This window comes from Maylandia zebra, linkage group LG23 (assembly GCF_041146795.1).
Source record: "Maylandia zebra isolate NMK-2024a linkage group LG23, Mzebra_GT3a, whole genome shotgun sequence".
NCBI lineage: Eukaryota > Metazoa > Chordata > Actinopteri > Cichliformes > Cichlidae > Maylandia > Maylandia zebra.
Window position 1 is genome coordinate 2,091,507 of NC_135188.1, and position 18,146 is coordinate 2,109,652.

Here is an 18,146-nt window from a genome sequence, read left to right on the forward strand (position 1 = left end):
GTAGATAATCTTTAATGTTACTGCAGGTTACAAATAAGTATTGAACCTTGATACTGTGAAATTTTGGATATTGATACTTTGACCTTTGAAACTTGATATTTTAATGTTGTACAACATGACTGAACTGACGATGATTGAATTGATGATAGCTGATCTGAATCATTGTTACTGTGCACTGTGACACTACTTTAGGTTAATTTGTGAGAGTTATCCTTAAAGGGCACGTGACATATATTTGGCCATTGTTTATAGCTCAGGTTTTTATATGGGACGAATCCAAAGACCTGGGGCCCGTTCTTCGTACCTCGCTAAGTAGGTTAGCCGGATTAGATTGTTGACGATTTCGCGTGATCCTGGATCAGTCGGTTCCCCGAAGCTCATCCGGGACTTGCTGTCATAGCAACAGAGCCGTAAGCGTAAACCTGCTCGGGAGCAGGTTTACTTTATGTAATCAGGATTAGATCGCGGCCACGCAGGTATGTCCGCTTCATTTATACGAAAGCAACAGCGATATTTTACCACTGTTGTACCATAAATAAATAACATCAATGTAACTAAAGATAATGCAGCACTTGATCCTTTTATTGATGTCACACAGATACATACAGGTCATTTCCTAAAAAAAGGGAAATGTACTATTAACATTCTATTACATGTATGTGATTATTACAGATGTAATTCATATTTCAGAGTAGTAATTGTAAATTACTTCGTGTAATCAAGATGAGAGACCACGGCTATAAAAGCGAAGGTGGATTTGGGAAGCCTGTCGCAGCCATGTCCTGTCCGTATACGCGACCAACCCATTGCGGAAGGTGCAAGATTGATAAGGAGAGTCCTCAGAATTCAGCGTATATTGCGGGACAGACAGGATCCTTTAGCTCAGCGCGACAGTGTGCTCATAGAGAGATATCGATATTCCCGTGAGGGTATTATTTACTTAACCAACTTGTTGACGAGGGGGTGCAGGACCACCACCTGTCTTTTTTTCCTCTGCCCTTTTCTTGGTTGCTGTTATGAACAAACTAACAGAGTATTACAGGCCAGTATTACCTTGCCAAGAGACGCAAAGCAATCTAAGAGATAAATATTACCATTCTGTAGAATACTCCTGTATTCCACTTTTACTTGTTCCCATGTTCTTGTGGGTCCTGTTGTGGCTCTAATGTGAAAGGGGATATAATATAACATATTATAATATAATATAATGCCATATGATATTGGACAATATAGTGTCATATGATAGATCTACCCTACCGCCTACTGGTGTTGGCCAGAGGGGCCGATGGCGCGATATGGCAGCCTGGCTACAACCGTAGCTGCCTCCACCAGTGTGTGAATGTGGGAGTGAATGAATAGTGGTATCGTAAAGCGCTTTGGGTGCCTTGGAAAGCGCTATATAAACCCAATCCATTATTATTATTATTATTAAATTACCTACGAGTTTGATTTGTCAGCAACTTTCTGCCAGCCCTCTCTCCTTGCTTTTGAAGCCTTTGCAGTGTTCTCTTGCGTTTTAATTAAACTCTGAAACTCCTGAAATCCCTCACTCATGAGTTCTTGCTCTGCTGCCGGAAAATACCGAGCACGCCCCTTGGACATTTTCGCCGACCAATCAGCGGGTTGCCGATCAATGTTTCTACTATCGATGCGTAGCCCCTTTTACGACACCCAGTGATGTCACATTCCTGCGTCCAGCTGTAGTAATCGTCAACAGCAGGTGTGTTCGGGGAACCGGATTAGCGAGCTCACGGTTAGCGCGATGATTTGATCTTGGATGTGTCATTTGATCTTGGATGTAGTAAGCGACGTACGAAGAACGGGCCCCTGGGCCCTGTTTCAGGAAGCCGGTTTATTAAACTCAGAGTGAAAAACGATACTCAGGGTTGAGTAACCCCGAACTGTCCAACTCGGAATATTCGGTTTCAGAAAGGCTGATAACAATTAGTTCAGTCAACGCGGAGTTGCTTTAACCCCAAGTGAAGCGCGCGCACGAGGATACATAAAGCCCTGATAAGCGGAGCACAGAGTAAGCGAGTCACCATGGAGACGGAGGGAAAGAAGGCGCGGTCAATGTATTTTACAGCGCTTGAGGCCGAAATTCTGATGGCAGCATATGCCGATAACATGCAAATTTTGCGGAAAAAAAGTAACACAGCCTCAGGTGCCAAAGGAAGGGAGCATGCATGGCAAAACATAGCCGACAGAGTCAATGCGTGAGTGTTAATTTAAACATTGATCGAGGGATTTCCACCCATTTAACACATTATTTTATCATATGTTATTTTATTTGTTATTATATACATTTTATTTTGTGATGTGATGTGAGCGCAGGTGCAACCCAACAGGCCCCAAACGTGCCTGGCAGCAAGTAAAAATGAAATATAAAAATATAGTCCAAACAGGTGAGGTGTAATTGTATTATGAGCCATAGTGCTTGGTCTGTGTGTCCCATGTAAATCAATTGCAGTTAGAGGCTACATTAATTTTCTTTCTGTAAGCACTTATTGAAATTATCTGAGCACATTACAAGTACATATTTGCTTACTCTGTATGCTCAAATGTGGCCCGTTATAGCCAACAGAAAAAAAGCGGAGGCCCGAAAAACAGGTGGGGGTCCTCCACCACCACCACTCACAGAGGCTGAGCAGTTGGCCCTCAGCCAAAACAGTGGGCGCCCTGTGGCCGAAGGCATCTCTGCGGGGACATCCTCTGAGTCAATAACCCCGCAAGACACAAGTGCCTACATAGGGGGTAAATTCAAAATAATACATGATGTGCATACATCCTTTCTTCACAGTCACCTTTGCAGTGCTACTCATTCATTTGATAAACTCTTTACCATAATGGATTATTTTGTAGTGAAGTTATTTTCCTACTGATTTTGCCTTCCCTCAGTCTTGGTTGTCTTTGAGAGCATAATGACAATGAAGTGTAAGGTGCTTGGTATGTTTGTTAATTGCCATTTGGTCCCTTGTAAGTTATAAGTGACCTGTATAAACCTCATATTCTATCAGTTGATGGTGGTGGTGTACTGCATCTGGTGCAGCCTCCTGTTGAGCCAGACCAACATGCAGTTGTGAGTAATACTCCACAGATTATATGAGTTTACAGTAGAACAGCAATGTTGTTTATTTCTTTACTGCAGGAAAATAATGAAGAAACATTGACAGCTGTTACAGAGGAGGAAGCAACAGAGACACTTTATGAGGTTTACATCTTTTAATACTTTGTGTACAGGAAACACAGGCGACCAATAAAGCCAGTTGAACAAAAAATCTGTTTATTCTTCTTTCAACATGTTGAGGTGATGGGTCAAAAGAAATGATTGTGACATATGGTGTCTCTGACTGCTCTTCCATCTTGTATGTCCGTGGGAGGGTCAGGATGTTCATGGTTTGGATCACTGCTGATGTTTGGTTCAGAAGGACAGTGTTCTCCTCTAATTGTGGCAATGTTGTGAAGAATCACACATGCCACAATAATGTCACATGCCCTTTCTGGGGTGACCCTGAGTCTTTGCAGGCACTGGAACCGGGCCTTAAGCATTCCGATAGTCATTTCAATTCTGGCTCTTGTCCTGCAATTAGCCAGATTATATCGCTGCTGTGGGCCCGGGTCAGGGTAAGGGGTAAGCAAATAGGGTAAACATGGATACCCCCTATCACCAAGCAAGTAGCCAGTGAACTCTCCTAAGACAGAAGGATACACTTCAGTTCAAATGTCCCTGAAGCAATTGGTCTTTATATATTTTAAAGTATTTTCAACTCACCATGTCCAAATTTTGTGTACATTCACGGAATATTTGTGAGTCATGGACAGAGCCTGGCCACTTGGCTTCCACATTTGTGATAATGTTGGCAGCATCACATATGATCTTCACAGTGCAGAGAACACAAATTAGCATCCATTACTATAATGAAATAATTTGTTAGTTTGAAATGCTACAGGGAACTATGTACCTGTACATTAATGCTGTGGAAGGATTTCCTGTTCACATAGTCTCCTTCATTTACTGAAGGAGCAATGATTGGAATGTGAGTGCCATCTATACAGCCAATCACGCCTGGGAACCCTGAAAATAAATGTAGAATTTAAGTAGTAGTCCAGGTATCACCACATCATACATTACGTTTTGGTCATCCTGATACCTGCAATTTTGTGGCATCCCTCTTTGATGAATCTTGTGGGTCTATGACCGGGGAACACCACAGACGAGTACAGGAGACGTTTCAGTGCTACTGTAACATTCCTGACTGCCCGACAGACGGTAGCCTTGGAAACGTGCTCAGCGTCACCAATATTATACAGAAAGCTCCCGTTTGCAAAAAACCGAAGTGCAATACAAATAATATGTAATGAACTGAGAGAATGTCCGCGATGTGTCACATGAGCAATATTAGGCCTGAGGATGTTATTCAAATAAATTGTAGATTGTGCTGAGAAACGGTAACGTTCGCACAGAAAATCATCAGGAAATGATAAAATGTCCAAACGCGCTCTAATCACTCTCTCCCGGCGGAGAGCTCTGCGGAGAATTTGGGCTTCACGATCTACTGGCTCTTCAAGGAAGGGACACGCCATGTCCGACACTTTCTACTGTCAGGTTTCCGACAAAGGGGCGGAGACAGTCAGGGTTAGTTGTAGTAAACCTGCTAGGGGGCAGGTTAGCTTCACGGCGTGTGTCGTCATAGTGACTCACTCAGGCTTCAGCTGAACTCGCTTTGTGAAACCGAAAACCCAGAGTTTTCGTTAACTCAGGGTATACTTACTCAGTTTTTCCACTAAACCGGCTTCCTGAAACAGGGCCCAGGTCAGCGATTCCAGAACCCAGAGTGTTCCAGTGTTCACTGGATGGCGAGCCAACCCAAGATCCTAGGAGACGATATACATATACACGCACACTCATTTGCACATTGATGGACTACAATCCTCTACTGTACAAGTACGGTAGGACATACAATCACACACACTCCTTGTCGGACGAATTCTATTGGAATACACCTGTTTGTCATGGGTCCCACCGGTACCATTTGGACTTAAAAAAAGACTAATTCTTTTACTTGTGCACAATTTTATTTAATTCTATTTTTTTGCTACTTTGGGGGAAAATTTTATACTTGACATTCTGTTAAAACCTGTTGTGATACTGTGTTGTTTACAAATTTATTTTACAAGGCTTAACATCACTAAAGTATTTTTAAAAGCCACACAACTGTGTTTGTCTGGTTTCTCTGCCATTCGTGTACCAGAGCTCTAAGAGTCGTTCTCAGTCTTCTGACACTAGCCCAAATTACTCATTACTTTAGTAATTATCCATTGGTACTTTATGTAACTCCACGTAAGTGCTACAAACACATGATGTGAAATCACTTAATTAACCTGCTGGATTTGCCAAAAGTTCAAATATTTATACTACTTTGGCACATTACTCTTAACTTATTAACAAATTTCCCACGTGTGGGACTAATAAAGGTTATCTTATTAAGTGGCTATTAGTGAGGGTCATGATAATCAATTCAATTGAGCAGAAGTGACATTCTTACTTCGATTCGTCCAAATTCATGTGAGTTTCGGTCTGTTCAGCCTGTTTCTGTGTAGCACCAAGCAGCAGACCTAAACCTGGATGTGCTTCTGGCTTCTGCCTCTAATCAATCAATCAATCAATCAGTCTTTATTTATAAAGCACTTTTCATACAGAAAAAAAATGTAGCACAAAGTGCTTTACATAGTTAAAAGCAGCCCACCCCACCCTCCAACTCACTCCCCACACTCTCAATACACATATATCCCCCCACCCACACCCCCACACACACACACACGCGCACACTTAAAGAGTAAAAATTGGGCTGGGCTCGCATGAGCCAAGTGAGGAAACATTATAACAGAGAGCCGTCTGCACCGGGAGCCGGTCACAGACCGCAGCCTCCGGGATGGGCACACAGCAGGAGGGAGGCCAAGGAGCCCCCCAACCAGGCTGAGAGGACCCCCAGAGACCCAGCAGCCACGGTCAATAACAGCCCCGGTGCAGAGAGCGCCCTCCGAGGAAACACTGGAGATATGACGCAATACGATGTATACAGGGTAAAATGATAAAATAAATAAGAACAGGATACAATATAAATATAAATATAAATAGAGTAAGAAGATTAAAAAATGAATAAGAATAAAATCAATAAATATTAGGTAAAGCCTAAATTAATAATAGAATAACAGGATAGAATAAATAAGCATAAAATAAATAAACGTTAAATAAAAGCTAAATTAAATCAGAATCAGAATCAGAATCAGAATACTTTATTGATCCCTGGGGGAAATTATTTTTTGTTACAGTGCTCCATTTTAAACCAACATTAAGACAAGACAGACAATACGCTAACTAAGAATAGTACAATATATACATATATATACATACATACATACATAAGTCAGGGTCTTGAGCCTGTTCTTAAAAACATGTACGTTCTCTGCGGCCCTGAGCTCCTCCGGCAGGCTGTTCCACAGACGAGGACCATACCACTGAAAAGCTGCCTCTCCGTGAGTATGTGTCCTGACTTTAGGGACAATCAAAAGGCCAGTACCAGAGGACCTCAGGGTCCGCGAGGGTTCGTATGATAAAAGCAGATCTGAGAGATAAGAAGGCCCAAGACCATTAAGACATTTAAAAACCAATAAAAGAACTTTAAAATTTTAATGAAAACGGATGAGTGTAAAATGCAACCATTGTTTGTAGTTTGCTGCCACCTACTGAGTGAAAAAAGAACTGAAGCTGTAAAAAGTCAGTATTCCTAATGATAGGCTTCGTTTTGTTTCAGTTTCAGTTCACTATACAGCTCATCAAACTGTTTTCCCTTTACGTTTTGATATAATAGCTTTTCAGTACTACTGAGACACATGCTGCCTTTGTCTTCCGTTAGAGTAATATTTTCTTGAGCTGTGTAACTGGATTTGTTCAAACATAGAGGTAGTTTGGATTCACTGACACAGGAGCCATACGCCCTTTCTGCAGTTTCTATGCTTCCTTAGCTCGTTTATGTCGCCATTGTTAATCCTGTCCTGTGCAAACAAAAGCCCAAGCTACACTTGTCTGACTGACAGAAGGTTCAAGAGAAGGACATTTGCTCTCAACTCTTTCCCTGTTGAAATGTTATTCCAAGGAAGTGAGTTTCCTACAGGGTATGGAGGGTTAGTATGTGTTAATGATTTCAGTGTCATGCAGGGGAAAGCAGCATTCAGTGGAAGCTTCTCGGTGACTGTTTTAAATCCAAATATGACCCTTATTTGTGTCTGTGAAGGTTCTCAGTCATCCAGGTCATCATAGTCAAAGGAGCTTGCAAAGAAAGCTCCTTTGACTTCTTTAAGTTGCAACTTAAAGAAGTCCGGACGCTTTTCTTTGCAAGCTCCTTTGACCCTTATTTGTGGCGCATGTTAACATACAGTCAGCCCAGGAGTTAGTATCAGTGATGTGGTTGTAAAATGAGTAAATACAACCTCAGATTATCACATATTGCACAACATCTAAGTTTATTTAGCAAAGGTTGAGTCACAATGCAGAAGCAGTATGTGAAAATCTATACTCTTACTGTTTCCATAGGAATTAAAAAGGTAAGAAGCAGTCATTTGCTGCTAATAATTTAATGCAAATTTGCAAATGTTAATGCAAGATTTTTTAGGTTAATTAGAAAAATCTCAATTGCCCATAGGTGTGAGTGCGAATGGTTGTCTGTCTCTACGTGTTAGCCCTGCAACAGACTGGCGACCTGTCCAGGGTGTACCCCTCGCCCTATGACAGCTGGGATAGGCTCCAGCACCCACCGCGACCCTGAAAAGGAGAAGCAGAAGTGAATGGATGAATACGATGTTGGGTGAGACTGGGTGGATTTCTGTTTGCTGTTTTGACAATATGAGGCATAGTTTGAAGAAATGTGTTTAAGCAATCGAGAAAAACTGTAAAACACTAAAATCTCATTTGTGTTATGATGAAAGTCTTTAATCAAACAGAATTCAAATATCAGAAACATTTCACATGTGGAGTTAAAAATGAATCATTGTTTCAACAATTTATTTGTTTTCATAAACAGACAAGAAGACAACAACAATCTGCTCCTCCCATTCAACACATGTCAGTCCATATCCCAGCAAACTAAATCATCTCCGTTTACACACATCAAATAGAAACATGAACCACGTGTAATGATTAGACACTTGATGAATTTCAAATCTGGTTTGGGGAGTCATTCAGTGAGAAACAGTGAAATGATTTTCAATGTGAAAAGGTGGAGAGCAGGAACAAAAAAGAACTAAAAAAGAAACAAAGGGCTTTGGAACCAAGAGGCAGCAGGAGGACAGCTGCAGTTTAACAGCTTCAGCTCACTGACAGGAAACAACATGAGAAATATAATCATCCACTGACACCTTCACATCATCCCCAGTTTGGATAAATGGAAACATCCTGTGAGCGAAAGTGTGTGTGAAGGTGTGTATGTTAGTATTGGGCCCAGAGAACGACGGCTTTCCTCTGTTCCAGTCCAGATTCACTCTGATCCTCTGGAGCTTCTTCTGAACTGAGAGAGCAGTGAATCCAGCTGATGGTGAGCGTGTTGAGTATTTACCTAAACAGACCACTACTCCCCAAAGCCCAGACTCTATGTTTCCCTTCCTGTTGATAGACTCTTCTACCACACCAAGCATCCAGCTTGTACTGTCTCCAACCTCGACATCCCAGCTGTGAGTCCCTGCGTTAAAGCCCTCAGAGCTCATGACAGAATAGAACCAATCAAACCTCTCTGGATTACCAGGAAGCCGCTGCCTCGCTCCTCCTCTCACTGTTCAGATCTTCAGATAGGATAAGGTCTGGATGAGCAGTGTTTGGGTCCAGAATGAGAGGAGTGCAGGAGACCATGTCCTTCATGTTGTTCCAGATGTTGAAGGTCAGGTTGCCCAGGTGTTTGGCTCAGTCTATCAGAGCTCCTGAGGGCAGCTGTGGATCATCCAGCAGGGGGCAGCGCTGGACTTTTTCCACTGCAGCCTTGTAGTTGTGCAGAAATGAGCCGCCTTCAGCTCTCAGCTCCTCTTCTGCGGCTCTGTGTCTGAAAGAGCTGCTATCTCTCTGCCCAGAGCCTCCATCTTCTCCTTCATCATCCCTCTCTTCTGCTCCTCTTCCTCCCTCAGTGCGGCCAGCCTGTCCTCCTCTTCCTCTGCTAGAAACTGGTGAAGCTTCTTAAACTGCTCCTTAATCTGCTTCTCTGTGTGCCGGGCCTGGACCTTAATGTGTTGTGCTGTTTGATCAAACTTCACTTGAATTTCTTCACAAACCTTTAACTTCTTCTTTAAGGCCTCCAGAGTTTCCTTAAATCCCTTCTTGTTTTGTTGTGCAGCTTCATCGATGGGTCTGAATCTGTGCTTGGTGTGTTTTTCTGAGCCTCTGCAGACGAGACACGCTGGCTGCTGATGGTCCAGACAGAACAGTTTGAGTTTCTCAGACTGCAGAGAGCCTCTGAAGCTCTCTGATCTTTCTCCTGTAAGAACAACTCACACAGGTTTTCTTAAAGCCGGGTTTAAAAGAGCGTCCTCTTTTCGACATTTTCGAGATAGATGATAGATGTCCGGGTTTTCCTACCCATATGTGTGACGTCATCCCTGAGCTGCTGCTTTGTGAGTTGTTGTTCCGCGCTCACAGACGGGACAGAGCTGCAAAAGAAATTTCCCTCGTACCGTCCCGGTACTGGTCATTTTTCTCATTCAGATTAGGCCTTATTTCTCTACCATTATTTAATTCCACTGGCTTTAAGTTTTTTGGGGTTTTTTTGCCCTTGTTGACTTGTAAAAGCCTATATGACATTTTTTTTGTTTCACCATTCACTAACCGCACCGAGAAGGCATCGTTTAAATGTTTAAAATTATCTTATTTTCTTCAAGAAAACAGTATTATTAAAGTTTATCATGACTGGGCCGAGTGTCCTCTTTTTTTGGAAATCAAAATATGGTCATCCTACGTGTGTGTGTTTATTTCGTGTAAACTGCACATTTCTAATTTATTAATTTAAACTACTTCATCTAAACACTAATCAAAACTAGCTAAAATTCTTAAAAGTGTCGAACATAAGCAGCTTGTACGTTGCTGTTTTCGTAGATACCTTTGTCTCACACGGAACATACATGTTCTAGGGTAAAGCTTCACTTTTTAAAAGTCGGACTCATCACTGCCACGACTCAACCGTCTTAAGTCTCGTGAGTTCTACGTGTGCTGTCACGGCACGCGCACACCGCATTTGTACAAATCTTAGAAAGAGGAAGTGACTCGAAAGTTTTGGTCAGCATCGTTGATGTTCCTGTTGTTCTGCTCAAACTGGTAATCACACACGTTTCAAGTTACACTGAGAACTCACTGATTTAATGCGCATGTAGAGACGTTCAGTGCAATCAGAAAGACTTTATTTATCCCCAAGGGCCAATTAACAATTAACCTGTTCCTCTTATTTTAAACTGCGAGGTGTGGCGCACGGCATTCATACCAGCTTAATCTGGTACTTTGTGTATACAGGTGGATGTATGGACACTGGATTTATGTCTAATGTTGAAGCAGGCAACATGTAAATGGTCTGGACTGTTCTGGGAGAACAGAGAAGATGTAAGGATGTTGAGAATTACAGGAATAATAACTAATAGTGAGTCAGTGAAAGATCATCAGCTATCATTATAAGCTCTGCCATAATATGTGCCAATATCCTTCATGGTTTGCATTAGATTTGTAAATGTGAGCGAGGCTGACGAGAAGCAGCTGCCACCTTATGCCCTAATGCCAGCGCAGTCTGACTGCTCAGACGTGCAGATCGTGTGGTAGCCTGGAGCCCAGAGAACACTGTAAAATCAAATGTTTTCATATGTGATTTGTGGGATGCGACTATAAACACAGTGTACGGGCTTCGTCTGCTCGGACAGCCTGGTGTGATTCTTTCAGCACGTCAGGAGGTCTCAGCCTGTGTAGCACACTGTGCCTGTTTTTAATTCAGACACGTGTGCTTAAAAACAAATCTTTCCCAACTTTGAGTCCTACACTTGGAATGTGACACCATGATGAAGTCTGTCTTTAGTTTGTTTAGAGGCTAAAGAGAGAGGCTCCCACTAGAGGGATGTTTATTTCAGAGTAACCAGCCAAGAGGGGAAGTCGCCCACTGACGGCAAAAATATGTGTTACAGTTAGGAAACTTCTGCTCAGTGCAACTCATTAAATCCCAGCACGCTGCGTATTTTCTTTTAGTTATAATCCACAACTTTCCAGATGGCATGTTCAACTTTTCACTCCACCACAAATTTTTGACATTTTCTGGTAGTTTAAGGCCAGGGTAAGAAAGAAATCACAGTCCCACCTAAACTGCTGCAACAGTGTAATGCTACATACTTATTAATGCATTCATTCAATTAATAATGCGTCTAATAACATTAAGAAAAGCCATCTAGTTTCATTCTTTCACTTTCTTGTAGGTGCCCCGTGCTGCAAATATGTCTGTGCTATTGTTTCAGTCCCTGCAGAGGCGTTCTGAACCTTTACATGAGCAAAACCAGCAATTCAGAGATTTCTTTTTAAAGCTGAAGATAAAAATGCTCAATTCTTATGTAAGCAAGCTTAACAATGCTTGCAATGCAATGATGCAAGTATTCAAGTAACAGTAATCATCACATAAAAAAGCACATGTAACAGATTATTACGTCCATCGTTTTTAAGCAAGAAAAAAAAAACTGAAAATATTGACAAAATGTGGCAATGAAGTAGATGCAGAATAAACGAGCCGTGTTCCTGTACACACCTGTTCACCTGCACGCGAACACAAATATCTCATCAGCTGATCACAGCGACGCAGGTCTGTGCATTTAGGCACGGTTAAGATGGCACGCTGAAGTTCAAACCAAGCATCAGGATGAGGACGTATTTCAGAAGCTGATGGAAAATAGGAAGAAAAGAGTAACTCAGCACGTGTTACAACAAAGGTGTGCAGACGTCCAGATGTTAAACCCTGAAGCAGATGAGTTCAGCAGCAGAGGCCAAACTCAGCGTTACTCCTGTCACGTAACTTTTCAGTTTATTCAGAAGCATGCGTTATATTTCACAAAACGAGAAACTGGGTTATGTGTAAAATGTGAATTACAAAGAATTTTATAACTGTAATCTAATCTCTGTGTAAACAGCTGTCAGTAAAGTGCACTGGATGTTACAACACGGAGGGAGAGAGTTTATTTTCCATAGGTAATAAACTTTGTTGTCATTTGATTCAGAGCAGGGCCCTGTTTCAGGAAGCCGGTTTAGAAAACTCAGAGTGAAAAACGATACTCAGGGTTGAGTAACCCCGAACTGTCCAACTCGGAATATTCGGTTCCAGAAAGGCTGATAACAAGTAGTTCAATCAACGCGGAGTTGCTTTAACCCCAAGTGAAGCGCGCGGACGAGGATACATAAAGCCCTGATCAGTGGAGCACAGATTAAGTGAGTCACCATGGAGACGGAGGGAAAGAAGGCGCGGTCAATGTATTTTACAGCGCTTGAGGCCGAAATTCTGATGGCAGCATATGCCGATAACATGCAAATTCCGCGGAAAAAAGTAACACAGCGACAGCTGCAAAAGAAAGTGAGCATGCATGGCAAAACATAGCCGACAGAGTCAATGCGTGAGTGTTAATTTAAACATTGATCTAGGGATTTCCACCCATTTAACACGTTATTTTATCATATGTTATTTTATTTGTTATTTTATACATTTTATTTTGTGACGTGATGTGAGCGCAGGTGCAACCCAACAGGCCCCAAACGTTCCTGGCAGCAAGTAAAAATGAAATATAAAAATATAGTCCAAACAGGTGAGGTGTAATTGTATTATGAGCCATAGTGCTTGGTCTGTTTGTCCCATGTAAATCAATTGCAGTTAGAGGCTACTTTAATTTTCTTTCTGTAAGCACTTATTGAAATTATCTGAGCACATTACAAGTACATATTTGCTTACTCTGTATGCTCAAATGTGGCCCGTTATAGCCAACAGAAAAAAAGCGGAGGCCCGAAAAACAGGTGGGGGTCCTCCACCACCACCACTCACAGAGGCTGAGCAGTTGGCCCTCAGCCAAAACAGTGGGCGCCCTGTGGCCGAAGGCATCTCTGCGGGGACATCCTCTGAGGCAATAAGCCCGCAAGACACAAGTGCCTACATAGGGGGTAAATTCAAAATAATACATGATGTGCATACATCCTTTCTTCACAGTCACCTTTGCAGTGCTACTCATTCATTTGATAAACTCTTTACCATAATGGATTATTTTGTAGTGAAGTTATTTTCCTACTGATTTTGCCTTGCCTCAGTCTTGGTTGTCTTTGAGAGCATAATGACAATGAAGTGTAAGGTGCTTGGTATGTTTGTTAATTGCCATTTGGTCCCTTGTAAGTTATAAGTGACCTGTATAAACCTCATATTCTATCAGTTGATGGTGATGGTGTACTGCATCTGGTGCAGCCTCCTGTTGAGCCAGACCAACATGCAGTTGTGAGTAATACTCCACAGATTATATGAGTTTACAGTAGAACAGCAATGTTGTTTATTTCTTTACTGCAGGAAAATAATGAAGAAACATTGACAGCTGTTACAGAGGAGGAAGCAACAGAGACACTTTATGAGGTTTACATCTTTTAATACTTTGTGTACAGGAAACACAGGTGACCAATAAAGCCAGTTGAACAAAAACCTGTTTATTCTTCTTTCAACATGTTGAGGTGATGGGTCAAAAGAAATGATTGTGACATATGGTGTCTCTGACTGCGCTTCCATCTTGTATGTCCGTGGGAGGGTCAGGATGTTCATGGTTTGGATCACTGCTGTTTGGTTCAGAAGGACAGTGTTCTCCTCTAATTGTGGCAATGTTGTGAAGAATCACACATGCCACAATAATGTCACATGCCCTTTCTGGGGTGACTCTGAGCCTTTGCAGGCACTGGAACCGGGCCTTAAGCATTCCGATAGTCATTTCAACTCTGGCTCTTGTCCTGCAATGAGCCAGATTATATCGCTGCTGTGGGCCCGGTTCAGGGTCAGAGTAAGGGGTAAGCAAATAGGGTAAACATGGATACCCCCTATCACCAAGCAAGTAGCCAGTGAACTCTCCTAAGACAGAAGGATACACTTCAGTTCAAATGTCCCTGAAGCAATTGGTCTTTATATATTTTAAAGTATTTTCAACTCACCATGTCCAAATTTTGTGCTCAGTGTACATTCACGGAATATTTGTGAGTCATGGACAGAGCCTGGCCACTTGGCTTCCACATTTGTGATAATGTTGGCAGCATCACATATGATCTTCACAGTGCAGAGAACACAAATTAGCATCCATTACTATAATGAAATAATTTGTTAGTTTGACATGCTACAGGGAACTATGTACCTGTACATTAATGCTGTGGAAAGACTTCCTGTTCACATAGTCTCCTTCATTTACTGAAGGAGCAATGATTGGAATGTGAGTACCATCTATACAGCCAATCACGCCTGGGAACCCTGAAAATAAATGTGCAATTTAAGTAGTAGTCCAAGTATCACCACATCATAAATTAAGTTTTGGTCATCCTGATACCTGCAATTTTGTGGCATCCCTCTTTGATAAATCTTGTGGGTCTATGACCGGGGAACACCACAAACGGGTGCAGGAGACGTTTCAGTGCAACTGTAACATTCCTGACTGCCCGACAGACGGTAGCCTTGGAAACGTGCTCAGCGTCACCAATATTATACAGAAAGCTCCCGTTTGCAAGAAACCGAAGTGCAATACAAATAATATGCAATGAACTGAGAGCATGTCCGCGATGTGTCACATGCGTAATATATGGCCTGAGGATGTTATCCAAATAACTTATAGATTGTGCTGAGAAACGGTAACGTTCGCACAGAAAATCATCAGGAAATGATAAAATGTCCAAACGCGCTCTGATCACTCTCTCCCGGCGGAGAGCTCTGCGGAGAATTTGGGCTTCACGATCTACTGGCTCTTCAAGGAAGTGGCACGCCATGTCCGACACTTCCTACTGTCAGGTTTCCGACAAAGGGGCGGAGACAGTCAGGGTTAGTTGTAGTAAACCTGCTAGGGGGCAGGTTAGCTTCACGGAGTGTGTCGTCATAGTGACTCACTCAGGCTGCAGCTGAACTCGCTTTGTGAAACCGAAAACCCAGAGTTTTCGTTAACTCAGGGTATACTTACTCAGTTTTTCCACTAAACCGGCTTCCTGAAACAGGGCCCAGGTGTGTGATTCCAACACAAAGGTCAGAGTTACTCAATACATTACCCAACTTTAGAATATTAATATATCTAACAAAGCTTATCGTGAGTTAAAGGATCATTTTCACCCTAAAACAAAGAAAAAAGTCATTTTCAGAGCCTTCAAAGTTTCATTTGAGATTCATTTCAGGTCACGTGTTAGCAAACAGACAGTGTTCAGGTATTAAACACACAGCACCTCGTGCACGTTTGTAACCATGGGATCCACACATTCAGCAACACAGTAGTGTTATTATTGTTTTGGGTGGGGGCAGCTATAGATTAGAATCACGTGTGACCTCATGCTGCTGATGGATGCGTTGCAGTCACATGATCCAATCATGCTGTGGAGCAATGAAGTCAGGTGGGTGCAGGAAAATGTCTAGACCGGATTTGTTTGCACTATAAAGCAGCTCGGGATAACGTTGCCACTGGGCCACACTGGCCCTGTTTATCTGTGGGGAATCGTGCACGGGTTCACGTGTGAGTGACTACACCTACAGCGCAGCGTCATTTTGTAAATAAAGGCGCGTTTTCTTTGATTTGCGGTTGTCTCGAGTGCATGCTTCCACAGCCGTCACACATACTGCTGTCATATTTAGCCACCGGGAGTCAAGGTCAGTGTGGTTCAGACCACGACCACCTGTCAGAGCGTCACAATTATTTTGTCAGTCAATTTCCACACGCCACTCACATGATGGGTTACATGTACCTGCAGCTGAAGTCATGACGAGCAGTTGGCAGTTGGGGAAAGAATTATTACTGTAAATGGTGACAGAAGAAGGTGGATCTATTTGAGTCACTGCAGATTTTTGTTTTTAACCCTCTCCAGGCAGGCGTTGCCGATTTGCAACAGTTAAAAACTAACAACCTGATTACCTCACATACATATTTTATGAGTTTTGTTTACTCAGAAGTACCACTGCAGGACTTGGTTGTGCATTAGCAACAAAAAGTTTGATTTAAGCCTGAGAGGGTTAAATCTGAGTGCAGGCCTGCATGAGGGCAGAATATAAGGGTGTTATTTCTGGATATGCCACACTACAAACCCAGAGGAGCACTTGTGATAAAACCCAGGCTGTAAGTATCACTGGGCTGCTTTCCAGTTTGTAAAAGAGGACACTTAAAATACAGTCACCTGTCTGACCTGTCCTATATTTAGCTGCAGTATAAGCTGAAGTTCCCACCACATTCTGTGTCTGGAAAGTATTTCCTTGGGGGAAATGGGAAATTATTTTGCCCTATTTATAAATATGAAAACGTATGTGATGTCAGCACGTGTCCCGGGCCTCATGCGCTATAAATCTGGTGCTAATAGTCTCAATCTTGTGGCTAGTCCGTGACCCACTCAGGCATCTTCTTGAGCTATTTCAGAGGTGCAGTGTTGTGCAAACATGCAGGAGGGCAGATATACGGGTCTGAAAGGGCATTTCCTGTTTAGAAATTAGATGCAGGCAAAAATGGCTCACCTTGGTTTGTGTACTGTAAAAATGACTGTGAGCTGCTGAGTTTTCCCACTACTGTTGTGGGTCTAGCTGGGAATGAGCTACATGAAATCCAGCATTTACTCAGTGACAAAACAAAGAGCTGGTTATCCGTGTTGAGGCTATGATCCCAAAAACTTCAACAACTCCTTCAGAGAGGTTGTGCACTGCCTGCTACACCGAGTCACCAAAGAATTATAGCTATGCAAACAGATAAATTCAGCTACCACTTGCTTCCCCTTCAGCTATCTGAACAACCTCAGCTACTAAAGTGGCATGTCCCATATTTACAGTTGCGTTTACATGCACTCATCATGTGTTTGAGCCTTTAATGACTTCTTTGAACTGTTCTTTTTCCAGAGTGGGATGATGCTACAGCATACATCTTTAATCATGTTAAAAACAGGAACTGGGTGCACAACTTTGACTTTCATTGTCAAAAGCATGCATACACCCCACTAATATTTGGTTAAATCCCCCTTAGCAAGTTTCACCTCAACCCCTTTTGGTAGCCATAAAGAAAAGTTGCCATCAAACAACCAAATTCCTTCATCTCAGGGTGACAGTTTGGGTTTTCCTTGGCAAAGTAGTGACGCGTGTGAATGACTCCTGCTTCTTCTTGGAGTCTGCAGTTGTTTAAAAATGACTCAGAGAGACTTTCCCAACTTGTGTCCAATTCTCCTTTTTAGACAGTCACTGGCGAATGCTGTGAAACGAATCCTTCTTATGCTGATAAAGAGAAACCACCAGCTGTATCCAATCATGATCACTAACAAGAATTTAATGGGCTCTGACCTCATCAGGTTAAAAGCCATTTTTAGAACCTTCAGCTCAACTTATTAAAAGAGTTGCATGCATGTATAAAAACAACACTATGCCAGTGGTCATGCGTGATGGTAGCAGCATGCTCTGGGTGCTCCCAGAAAGTACAACCTCCAAAGTCTTCATTGTCATCTCAAATCAACTGATTATTGGTTATAGATTATTAAAACTCAAATCAAAACTGATTTTGGAACGGATGATCCAACACAGCTGATTGAAATGGCTAAATGACCTCCTCAACATGTCTTGAAGTTCTCCAGAGGCCTGGTAATGAACTCATGAGTCAGGTGTGTTGACCCAGGGTGAGATCTAAAACCTGCAGGGCACCAGCCCTCGAGGCCTGGAGTTGGCCGCCCCTGCTGTAACGGGCTGGATGATAGTAGAAACCCTTCACATAATGCAATCTGTATAACTGAGAAAATTAGTTTTATAAAAATGTTAAAATTCAAATTAAATAAAAACATAATTAGAAATGTAGAAAAAAAAAAAAAAAAAAAAAAAAAAAAAACAGTACAAACTGGGTGCTGAGCAACTAACATCCACCACGACCATAGC

The 18,146-nt window shown here is 42.2% G+C and overlaps 1 pseudogene; it reads right to left on the reverse strand.

Moving 5' to 3' along the window:
* Positions 1-7,974: 7,974 nt before the first annotated feature.
* LOC143414970 (E3 ubiquitin-protein ligase TRIM39-like) lies at positions 7,975-9,623 on the reverse strand (annotated as a pseudogene).
* Between the last annotated feature and the right edge of the window lie 8,523 nt (positions 9,624-18,146).